General features: G+C 36.3%; 1 protein-coding gene across 3 annotated transcripts in view; it reads left to right on the top strand.

The window, feature by feature from the left end:
- Positions 1 to 12,330, top strand: part of LOC128638656 (transcriptional enhancer factor TEF-1) — a 130,109-nt gene that overhangs the window by 26,633 nt on the left and 91,146 nt on the right. The window contains exon 3 of one of the 3 annotated variants that reach the window (XM_053690760.1): positions 10,291 to 10,337. The exons of the other annotated variants lie outside the window; for them this stretch is intronic. The gene's annotated coding sequence lies outside the window, so the exon portion shown is untranslated. The remainder of the gene's footprint in view (positions 1 to 10,290; positions 10,338 to 12,330) is intronic. 3 annotated transcript variants of the gene reach the window in all.

The following is a 12,330-nucleotide window of genomic DNA, read 5'->3' as shown; positions in this document are numbered from 1 at the left end:
ACAAAATAAAATTTTGAGGTTTTTATGTCACTTTATCCCCTTTAGCAAACGTGGAGCATTTTCTTTTTGCACTTTTATATCCCTTAAAGGACCAGTCAACACAGTAGATTTGCATAATCAACAAATGCAAAATAACAAGACAATGCAATAGCACTTAGTCTGAACTTCAAATAAGTAGTAGATTTTTTTTCTGACAATATTAAAAGTTATGTCTTTTTCCACTCCCCCCTGTACCATGTGACAGCCATCAGCCAATCACAAATGCATACACGTACCATGTGACAGCCGTCAGCCATTCACAAATGCATACACACTTATTCTTGCACATGCTCAGTAGGAGCTGGCGACTCAAAAAGTTTAAATATAAAAAGACTGTACACATTTTGTTAAAGGAAGTAAATTGGAAAGTTGTTTAAAATAGCATGCTCTGTCTGAATAATGAAAGTTTCATTTTGATTGAGTGTCCCTTTAAATGCTTTTATATAAGTCAGAAAGAATCCTGAAAAGGGTATAGAGGGATCTCACGGTCTGCTTGTGTGAGCTGGAGCTTAATGCCAAACAGAAATAAACTGGAAATATGACATTGGGGTATAACTGGCATGACTAGAGCTGAAGACTGTATCCCTAATTCAATTGGCTTACAGAAGACAACTGCCACTGGTTTAGTCCCTTTTTAATAAAAATGTATTCTTTCAAAACATAACAGGTGTGTGTGCGTCTATGTTTTTATACTTTTATAAATAGAAAGTAAGTGCCCTTATTTCTCCTTGAGGCCCAGTGCTTGGTAGGTTGTATCTGTTTACTGTAGTAGGACATTTTAATTGGATTTATAAAGTCTAAAGAACAGGATTGAAAGACTGTTTTGTAATTGTGAAGCACATTTTGATAATAAACAATTCAAATTTGTCACTGGTACAAAATGTGTCATTGTGAACCTCCCAAATGTCTTTTCATAGTTGTAACTTTAATTAAAATTCTAAGATTTATGGCCAATTTGTAATAACATACAGTATACATGAAATTTCTACTAACATCTGTAACACCTGTATTATACATTGCAAATATTAAAAAAATAAAATAAAAAAATAGTATTCTTGGTTCTGTATTAGAACACTATTTTACTGAAATAACCAATTATTGCATATCCTATGCATGTAGAAAATCATGCAGTTCTTGTCTCTCTGCTTTATCATAACAAAAACTATTGTTATGGGATCTTGTGGTAGAAGTCATGTCATTAAACCAAACTGAGAAACTAATAAAAAAATAGTAATTATAAATATATATATATATATTGTTTAATAATGTTTTTAAAAGGTTGTGCACTGGGAAGAACAGAGGCCAAGCAGTGAAGACGAGAATAATAAAATATGGAATTGGCAGGAAAGAGGAGACTGGGACCAAAATAACCGGAAAAAAGAGGCAATTAGTCAACTGGCTGCTTCCATGCTTTCCTGAACTCTGTGATCTTATAAGTGATGAGTGAGTTTGTGTGAGAAATTGAATAAAATGAAAACAAAACTTGGCTCATTAATTCTGGGGAGGATTCTAATGATATCTATAGTAATAAACAGAAACCATTAAAGTAGGCTGACCATGTTGCCGCTTTAAAAAGGGACACATATGAAAAATACATATGTCAGGGCTGTTTTCAGGGCTGTTTAAAGAAATGATTTGTATAAGAACCCTGACATATGTATTTTTCATATGTGTTCCTTCTTAAAGCGGCAATATGGTCAGCCTACATTAAAGGGACAGTGTACACCGATTTTGATATAACTGCATGTATTAGACGCTACTATAAAGAAGAATATGCACAGATACTGATATAAAAATCCAGTATAAAAACTTACTTAGAAGCTCCTAATTTAGCACTTTTGATGTAGTTAGGCTTGGACACCCAGTGAAAGGGGCTTTTGAAAGCAGAAAAAACAGACCCCCCTTCCCCTGCATATAAAAAGACAGATTACACAAACAATAGAAGCATGAATCTGTAGACTTGGGTCTACATCTGATATTTTGGGGCTTGGTTAGGAGTCTGAAAATCAGCACAATGTTATTCAAAAATAAGCAAAACTATACATTGTTACAAAACACTCACTCCCAGATGGGCTATATAAAGGGATCATCTACAAAACATTTATGCAAAGAAAAAAATCTACTGTACAATGTCTCTTTTAAACTATAGGAGTTTGTTTCAGAGATTTAATTTTTCAGTCATTTTGTCATTCCGTTTAAAGTATCCTTTTTTAGCTTAGACCACGTATGATTGGTGTTTCTTCATGGAAACAAGTATCTGCACCTCATCTTGGGAAAAAAGAATTTTGAAAACAAACGTATCAGTAAGGTGAGTACAGCATACTCCCGTGCCGACACGTTTCATTGGGCAATAGTACCAAGCTTCCTGAAAGACTGTCCTTTTAGAGCCTCCCAGGGGAATACATTTATAATAATTATTATAAATCATCATAACTGTGTAGGGTTAAATACCCTTTAACGTGAAAGTCAACCATCGAGTTTTTGAAACGCTAGGGTTGACTGTTGAAACAAATAATGGGCACTTTCATTCTACTTCATGCAGAAAGTGCCTATTCGTTTCAACCGTTTGCCGTTCTTAGTTGTTATGGCAGCCCATGGCACAATCCTGTACTGGGGATTACGTACACCTACAATTCAGACAGAAAAATGGACAGAGCTGGTTCTAATCTTCCACCGTCATTAATTTATTTTTATTTTTTTCACTGTAAATTTATAATTTGTGTCAGAACTAAGAAAGGAAGGACATTCTAAAAAAATGTTTTAATGTGAAATGTTTGTGTAGTAAAAAAATGTATCACTATGTGCTATCACATTTCTTCATTCTCTTGGTATCTTTTGTTGAAAAGCAGGAACGTAAGCTCAGGAGTGTGCAGGTTGACTGGATCACTATATGGCAGAAGTTTTGCAAGAATGTTATCTATATGAAGGAACACTAGATGGCAGCACTATTTCCTGCCATGTAGTGCTCCAGACACCTACCTAGGTATCTCTTCAGCAAAGAATACCATGGGAACAAAGCAAATTTGATAATAGAAGTAAATTTGAAACTTTTTTTTTTAATTGTATTCTCTGTCTGAATCATATCCCTTTAAGCCCTCTTACTAGTTATTTGTTAATTGCATTGACTCCTCAAAAGGCCACAGTAGACTCTCTTAAAGGGACACTGAACCCAAATTTTTTTCTTTCGTAATTCAGATAGAGCATGCAATTTTAAGCAACTTTCTAATTTACTCCTATTATCAGTTTGTCTTCATTCTCTTGCTATCTTTAATTGAAAAAGGCATCTAAGCTTTCTTTCTTTATTCAGAACTCTGGACATCACTTTTTTATTGGTTGATGAATTTATCCACCAATCGGCAAGGACAACCAAGGTTATAATTATGTTATGTATATAATTATATACATATATACACACGCACGCTACTGTTGCAATCGGCTTTTACTCTTGTCTAGTCATTTTAAGGTTGCTGATTCAAACACCATGTGCTTTAGATTTCTGAAACGGCTTCCTTCAGACGGACAATTGTCTAGTTGGTATCCTGAGAAATAAAGGGCAAGAAGTTGCCATGATGCATGTTGTTGATAATATATTAGATGTATTTTGTAGTTGCTCAATAGACTGTACTTTATCTGCCACTCCTTACTAGGGTACCATTCCATTCTTCTTTCATTTTATGTCCATTCTTTTTCCTCCCACTGTACTCCTCTGCTGTTTCCATTTTCCACCCCCTCCACTTTCCATTGCCCCTCCATTCTACCTTGTATATGCTGAAATCTCTCCAGACCCCTCTGCTCCACTGTGAGCAGCTGCCTCCTAAAGCAGTTCCACCTGTTCAGAAGCTAAGATTGGAGAGCAGGAGGCCTGGCTTGTCAGTGCTGCTTGACAGGGTGCCCATAACATGGGGGAAGGGAGGATAAGAGAAAAGAGGGAAAAGAAAAAAAGCAAAGAATTGAGACTACAAAATACAAACCAAACTAAAGATTACATTTTCCATGTTTTTATTAAGGAGCTTACAAAACACAGGTGTGTGTCTAGTTTGTTTCTTAAAGGGGTATTGTAAATGTATTTTTTTTTTCCCCCACCATATACCTTACTCATTCAACCCACCCAAAAATCCTTATTCTTCTTTCCTGCTCTGAGCAGACTGTCTCCAGCTGTCTTCTCAAACTGGAAGGCTGTACAGGAAGAATCTACTGTAACCGCAATAAGTATTTAGAATCTCTCTCTTGTGTAGTTAAGGATCTTTCTTTTCTTCAGGGGGTTGACAAGAGAGTAGCCTTGACGCCTTCCGCCTTCCATTACATCATTAAATGATGACTGATGTTCTTTATTCTATCATATAGAGTAAGTGTGAAAAATTATACTTTGTTTACATTTATTGGTAATGTCAAACCCGTCTTTAGTTTAAAAAAATAAATAAAATTTTCTTCTTACTTGTAGCTGTTTGCTCTTCCTAAACCATTTTGATTTGCTTTGTGTTCAAGCATAGCAAAGCTACATAAGGCACAAAGCATGGTTGATACTGGGCCTACAGCTAAATGGGGCCCCACCTAGACTTTTGTATTTTCATGTTACCTTAAAGGGATAGGAAGTTAATAGTATGCTGAGGGTGTACTGTTCCTAAACTATTGAAAGGCATGTTGAAAAAAATTCCCACTACTGAAAGCTGCACCATTTACAACATTCTCAAATGCCAATCTGAGAACATATTATCTTCTGATTGGTAACTACCGTCAAGTCCACTGGCTTAATTGCCAGGCAAGCTAATGCATACTATCCAGTCAGCACCTGTGTAAGCTCTGAGATTGACACCAAATGTTTGCAAAACCAGTCATATAATTGATGCTTTTTTTGGATTCTGTTGGACAGCCTTTTTAAGATTTGGTATTGACTGAAACCTTTGAATCATGGTATGGGTGCTGTAACTGTGCATTGTATGTGAATATGATGGATAGGGTGTTGGAGCGCAACAGAGATTCTTCCAGATGACATACTAAAGTAGAGATGCACTATACAGTTTAAAAAAAAATAATAGGATCCAGGCATAAAATATTAATGTCCCTTGTTTCTTGGAATGTCCATGCTTGTTTACTTATAGTTGTCTAGGGCAGAGCCAGACAAACCCAGGAGCCAGTTAGCCATAGGCTCCTATAACTTTAACCCTGGCTCCTAGCTTTTTGGGTTATTCTCAACATATCTATATACAAATTCTACTGTCTGACTCATAAAAGTATGCCAGGTTCCTATTTATTCTTCTTGGTTCCTAAATTGGGAACCAATTTGTCAACCCCTGGTCTAGGGTAAAAAATCCTAGGGGAGGGTGACTAACAGGCTAATCAGCCAATATATTTAGTGGCTGTGGTACATTGACATTTTTAACAAGCTATGCTTATCCATTTTACTTAAAGGGCCATAATACCCAAATTTGAAAGTGATGCAGCATAGCTGTAAAAAGCTGACTAGAAAATATCTCCTGAACATCTCTATGTAAAAAAGAAAGATATTTTACCTCAAAAGTTCCTCAGTAGCCACCTCCCATTGTAAAGGATTTCTAAGCAGCATTTTAGTGTGTCTGTCCTGGGACAGCTGAAAGGATGAGCCTCGTGAACTCTCATATTATTTCACCAATCAGGTAAAGGAAGATTACTATGAAATCTCATGAGAGTTAAGTCAAATCTCATGAGATCACAGTAAGAGTTCATGACCTCAGCACTGCTGATGCTGATTGGCTGCTGTTCATTTCTTCATTTTTTTTTTATTTTTTTTTTTACCTGCAGCTGGGAGCAGGTGAGTATAACTTTTTACACAGAACTTACTCTGCTGAGCTGAGGAAATTGTGAGGTAAAATATCTTCCTTTTTTACATAGAGATGCTCAGGTGATATTTTCCTGTCAGCTTTTTACAGTTATACTGCATCAGTTTCAAGTGATTTAGCATATGAGTATTATGTCCCTTTAATAATAGTAGTCTCTGATCAGTCAGGGCAGATCAGTAAAAAATTAATTTTCTCCTGTGGCATATAAAGGTTTTTTGTTTTTTTTTACTCAAACGTCCTTTTTAAATAGTGCGGCACAACTATTAACTGCATACATTATTAATACTCCCCTAGTGAGTAAATACCTTACTAGACTGACATATTGGATCACTTCCAGGTATCTCAGCCTTCCAATAGCTCTGACTTTTTTTATAAACAAAATATTTGTACAACCTTTGTCTTTAGAGAGATGAGGAACTCCATACCTGTGTGTTCACAGAAAATAAACTTGGCTTGTATTTGCCGTCTTTGTTTTAGTAAATACAGCATAGTTGCTGGAATACACAATATAAAATACAAAAAGAGTGATTTTGGCAGTCAGAAACTGGCCTAAAGAACATGCAGACGAATGATAGTTAATAGCTGATGATCAATCCTGCTTCTTAGTAAAGCGTTGCTTCTGTGTGCTTGTAGTTGCAGTAGTAAAGTTTTTGTTGTTGCAAGAACTTGCTATTATATTAAATACTTTTAATGGATTGTGTAAACCTTTTCCTCTGGGACTGTAAAAAGACATATAGACAGAGTTAGTGCAGGGAAGGAAAAAAATTGTGTACAGTTAAATAAAAAATTGAAACAATGATAAAATTGTTAGAAAATGTGATTATTGTACTAACGTCGCTTGGTAACTATGTTTAACCTCCAAAAGGGGTTAAATAAATTCCCTCTCTAGCATGACGTTGTCGATGATTGGTGGACACTTCTGATTGGCTTTTTGGCCATGTCCTGCTTATTAGTTTCCCAACACATTCACATCACTATCGTCTCTGCAAATATATGCGTTCAACTCCTGCAAAGGGGTTGAACACATAGGTAAAGCACCACTCAGGAGCTGAAGAGAACTGCTGATCCGAAGCGGGAAGAACTGCTGCTGATCAGCAGCGCTAGTCACACAACCCAGCTGGATCTGAGTGAGGCAGTTTCCTTTGTGGGGTTAAACACATAAATTTGCAGGGTCAATAGTGATAAAATTACATGCTGTGATAGCCCTTTAATGCTTCTATCCTTTTCCTGCAGAAATGTTTGACTAGATATAAATAGCAGTTGTATTCACTGCTCATTATAAAAATAATAAAAAATAGTTTTCCAAGCAGGACTGTGCTATGTATGTTATAAGAGAAAAATGTACTTGGATTTTCAGACCTACCATTTGTGAAAATATCTAAATGTGCATTATTTTAGATATTGACAAGTGTTAAACACATATATTGTGATATGCACATTTGACAAATTGTTCTCCCATGAAACTGCATTTGAGCCTTTGTGTCTTTGTGTAGAAGGTTCTTTTTAATATTTGTTGCTAACCTTTGTCTCTGTTATTATTTACACTTTATATTTGTTCTTACTCTTAACTGAATACTGTAAAGCCCTATTTCTTTGCGGAAAATATGAAGGTCACATGTGACTGTGACCTATTAAAATGTTCCTGCTGGTTGGTACACAGCTGTGCATTATATTGTGATTCGAGGACACCACACTATATGATAATGTAACTGAAGAAAGTGAGTATCAGAGAATATTTTGTGCCCGGCATTTCTTTGTCATTTGCTTCGTCCCTCTATCATGGGTTTGTGTGTGTGTCTGACTGTTTATCCCGACTGGATTCAAGGTTTTTGTATTGGTCAAGATTTTTTCACCCCAAGATTATATAAAATCAAGATAGAGAAAATAAGTTTATTACTCACCGTTGAGTTATGCTAACTTTTTATTAAATTACTTGAACGTTTTAAAAGCAGGTTTCATAAAACAGGAACCAATTTTGCATTTTCTCCTTGCTTTTCCTTTTCTATATATTGCCAGCGCTTATGACAACTCTAAAATTTGTATCTGTGTTTTTGTAGAAGCGTAGCTGTGCCATATCCCTGCTCCAATGACATGGGACTCATTTCACACCTGCTACAGGCTGACAGCCCCACTCTTTAGGAAGGTCACCCTGCCCTTGTTTTCCCAGAATGGCCCACCACCAATAAGACATCATTTCTTGCCTATGGCTGTGCCTACAAAGGAGCTAACCAGCAATGAAAGTATACAGGATTGGCTTACAAATTTATGACTTTGTAGACTAGCCAGAATTTTAAGAAGGTGTGTGTATGCATATAAGCACCGCTATCTTACATAGAGCTGAGTACACTATTACATTCATTCATAGTAAAAAAAGACAGGAGAAATATGTAAAGCATGCCTAAAGGAGCAGTCTACACCAGAATTGTTATAGTTTTAAAAGATAGATAATCCCTTTTATTTCCCATTCCCCAGTTTTGCATAACCAACACTGTTATATTAATACACTTTTTACCTCTGTGATTACCTTCTATCTAAGCCTCTGCAAGCTGCCCCCTTATTTCAGTTTATTTGACAGACTTGCATTTTAGCCAATCAGTATTTACTCCTAGGTAACTCCACGTGCGTGAGCACAGTGTTATCTATATGACAAACATGAACTAACACACTCTAGTGGTGAAAAATGGTCAAAATGCATTCATTAAAGAGGCGGCCTTCAAGGTCTAAGAAATTAACATATGAACCTCCTATGTTTAGCTTTCAACTAAGAATACCAAGAGAACAAAGCAAAATTAGTGATAAAAGTAAAATGGGAAAATTGTTCAAAATGACATGCCCTATCTGAATCATGAAAGTTTATTTTGTACTAGACTGTTTCTTTAACAAAATAAATAAACACTGGAGGCAGGAGGGCCCTTCTCCAAAGAGCTTACAATCTACTATATTGTGGCAGGGCATGGGAGGATGGTTACAGATAAGAAGTACCACCCAGCCAATGAGAATGAATGGGGAAAGGTTTATCTAATGTGTGATGTTATATGAGCAGCATAACAGTGGTGTGTTTACAAACAGCTTGTGCCACTGTATGGAAAGGTGATTACCAGGGATCATATTCATGTCTTGTCTTGTCTTGTCTGTCTGTGGGATCAAGCTTATTATGATGGTTAAAATATCCCATTTGTAATGCATAAGGGTGTGCTTATAAACTGTAATATAATGCCTGCTGTGTACTTTTCTTGTATTCGGCGTCCATCAATAAAAGTGATACATATAGGTTATTTACATTTATACTTACCTTATTATTTGCTATTTTCTATTAGAATATCTGGATCTAAGCAAGACAAAACCTTACTTTGAGTCACTGTCCTTAATAGTTTACGGTTAAGTAAATCAAGGGAAGAAGACTTGAGAAAAGTTACCACTTCAGAAGAGAATTGTGTATATTGTAATATGTCAAATAAGGGCATGGCTGTTAGATATTGTGGCTGAAAAGTAAAGCCTGTTTTATTTCTGTATATATGAAAAGTGTTTGTTCCAGCTGTAAAAGTGTGCTGGTTGAAAAATGATTGCAAAATGCAGTGTTGATTTAAACTTTTCTACTGAAATGTTTGACATAAATGTATTTACAGGTTTCTGCCAGATGTACAGTTTGCATGTTTTAATAATCTCTTTGTGAACGTAGTCGATTTCTATAAGGCGTTCTATGATAAGTCTCATTTACAATGAGAAAATAGAGTTGACGGTCCATTTCTGAAAAATCTCAACCTTACCTATGGCATATTTTTGCACTAAGCTGGTAACTACCAGCAAATATATTCCTTGGCAGATCACCAAAGGCAAATAAAGGATCCCTCTCTGCAAGACTCATAAACTAGCAATAAAGAAAATAATTACAAATACAATTAAAATGGAATAAACATCTCTATATTTGATCTGCCTCTTTTCCTCAGTATAATACATACTTTCTTACTTATAGATTTTATAAGTGTTGATGTTTTTGGTGTGGCTCTATCCATCCAGGCATTTGCTTGGGCGGCAGGAACAACAGGAGAATTGGCTATTTTCGTTGGTGGTGGGGTTGTCCTCTGTAACCCATGAGAAGCTTTAAGGGGGTTTACCAAGTTTACAGTTAGTATAATGTTATTTCACCAATAGTTAATGCCTGTTGCCTGAGCCAATTAGAAGAGAGACCTTTTCAGAGCCTTGCATCCTAATGTTTCTCAGCCCTGGTATACACCAACCAGTCAGTTGGACCTAAGACCTAAGAAAACAGAAATTCTTCAAGTGTATTCAGAATGTCACACCTGTGTGCTCTGCAGTATATTGTCCTTTCATATACATGTTCATACTCATTCTTAAGCTTGTCTCATTTTAGAACTCTTATAATACTTTTCCTATAGATAAATACACTGTATGCTATTTTTCTTTTCTTCTCTAGAATATCAGCATCAGCAATTAGAGAATAATACAGGACCCAACAAAGAGGTAGCTGTAATCACTTAAAAATAAGCTAGCTTTACAATAAAATGTTTCACCCTCAAAAATGATTGCTTAAAGGGTTATACTGATACAGTAGCACGTATAATTGTGGATTGACTATGCCGCTCCCATGTTATGTATCAGGCCTTTGGAGCATTTAGTGATACATCCCCATTATAATAATATTCCCATAATAGAATTTGTAACTGCCAAATTCCTTCCCTTCTCCAATTGCTCGTATGTCTGAGATTACAGAGTGTATGGCTTTCTCCTGTGCATGCTAAAGTTTTTTTGTTTTTGTGCATGTTCGAAGCACGGTTTGCACATGCATATTCCCATATGTGCACACCTTAAAGTGAATGTAAATTTTGATGCTAAAGTGCCTGGTTTTTTAAAATTCGATTAAAAACAGGGGCACTTTAATTCATCAAAATTTACATTTCACTCCTGTTGTGAAAAAAAAAATACCTTTTTACTCTTGACAGCAGCTCCAGCTTCCTCCACCCATCGCAAAGCCTCTTCCTTGGTCTAAAATGAGGAATCCGGCTTCCTCCAATCACGGCGTTGATTCAGACACTGATTCCCCCGGGGGGGGGGGGAAAGCCGTGATTGGAGGATGACCTATCCATCATTTCTGACATCAGAAATGGCTTGCAAAGACTGGAGGAAGCTGGAGCTGCTGTCAAGTTTAAAAGGTAATTTTTTTTTTTTTTCACAACACAAGTGAAATGTAAAGTTTGATGAATTAAAGTGCCCCTGTTTTTAATAAAAATTTTAAAAAGTGGGCACTTTAGCATCAAAATTTACATTCACTTTAAGTGAGCAAAATAACATTGCACATGCGCCCAAGGCAGAACATACAGTGATCTGAGATGTCATCGCAGAAAATGCAGCATGTCTGCAGAAAGAACAGGACACATGCAGGAACTATTAGCACTTTAATTTTGTAGCACTGACAGTTCTCTTCAAACAGAGCTGTGCTCTGGCTGCACAATGTAAGTTTTCCATAACACAGTTCATCCAGAGCAAAGTGCTTTTCGAAGTGAACAGTCAAATATGCCGTAGCCCTGCAAAGCAGATTTTTTTTTTCTCGAACCCGCTCCTAGATTTTCCCAATCTGCAAAGCTGTTTGTTCTGAATGTAAGACGTTCGTATGAGCATTGCATCTTTTTTTTTTTATTGCTACATTGCTATGTTAGACCAAGAGAAAAGGAAACCAATTTATTCAACATTTTACAATATCTTTTTTTGTTTGCAGCTAATTTGCAATGCAATTTTCAACTACTGCACTATATTATAAAATGTTAAAAAGTGCTTTATTCTTTAGTTACCCAACACATTGCAATTGAAATTTAAAATTTAATTTATTTAAAAATGACCTGCAGAAACATTTTCACAAAAAAAATTCTCATCGCAGAAAGTGAAGAAAACTTCTGTCTCTGGGTGCGTACACACAACATACTGTGGTAATGCCCAACCATTTTATAAGTAAGCGCAATGATAAGGGGGTGGATTGTGGAGATAGTGACTATACAACAATTTGTTACTTACATTTTTGCCTTTTGTGGACTATGATTCCATCCTTCTACCTTACATATTATGACAACATCTCACCATTTTTTATGGAACTTTAAAATTAAAGGGAGAGTGCACCCTAAATCCCCCCCTCTAATTTGTTCCCAAAGATGCAGTTTACCTGCTGGAGTGTATTATATTGCTTACAAATAGTTAATTTGCCTTTATTTCTGCATTTGAAATAGCTGTGGTATCCCCACCTAAACGGGCTGCCAGTAACAATCATGGGTGGAAACAGTGGGAGGGTAAGAGAGCTGTTAGAGGGAGGTGGGAGGGTGAGGAGGGTTGGTGGTGACCAGTGAGGGGCTGTTTGAGAGGAATCGGGTAGGGATCAGGGGGTGGGAGCTGTCGGGTGAGATCAATACCTTGAGTTGTCTGCTTTTAAAAATTTATATTTAGTTTTTCATTGGTAAATGGAGAAAAA

This window comes from Bombina bombina, chromosome 8, assembly GCF_027579735.1.
Source record: "Bombina bombina isolate aBomBom1 chromosome 8, aBomBom1.pri, whole genome shotgun sequence".
Classification (NCBI taxonomy): Eukaryota; Metazoa; Chordata; class Amphibia; order Anura; family Bombinatoridae; genus Bombina; species Bombina bombina.
Note: the sequence above shows the minus strand (reverse complement) of the source record. Positions and strands in the feature narration are given on the sequence as shown.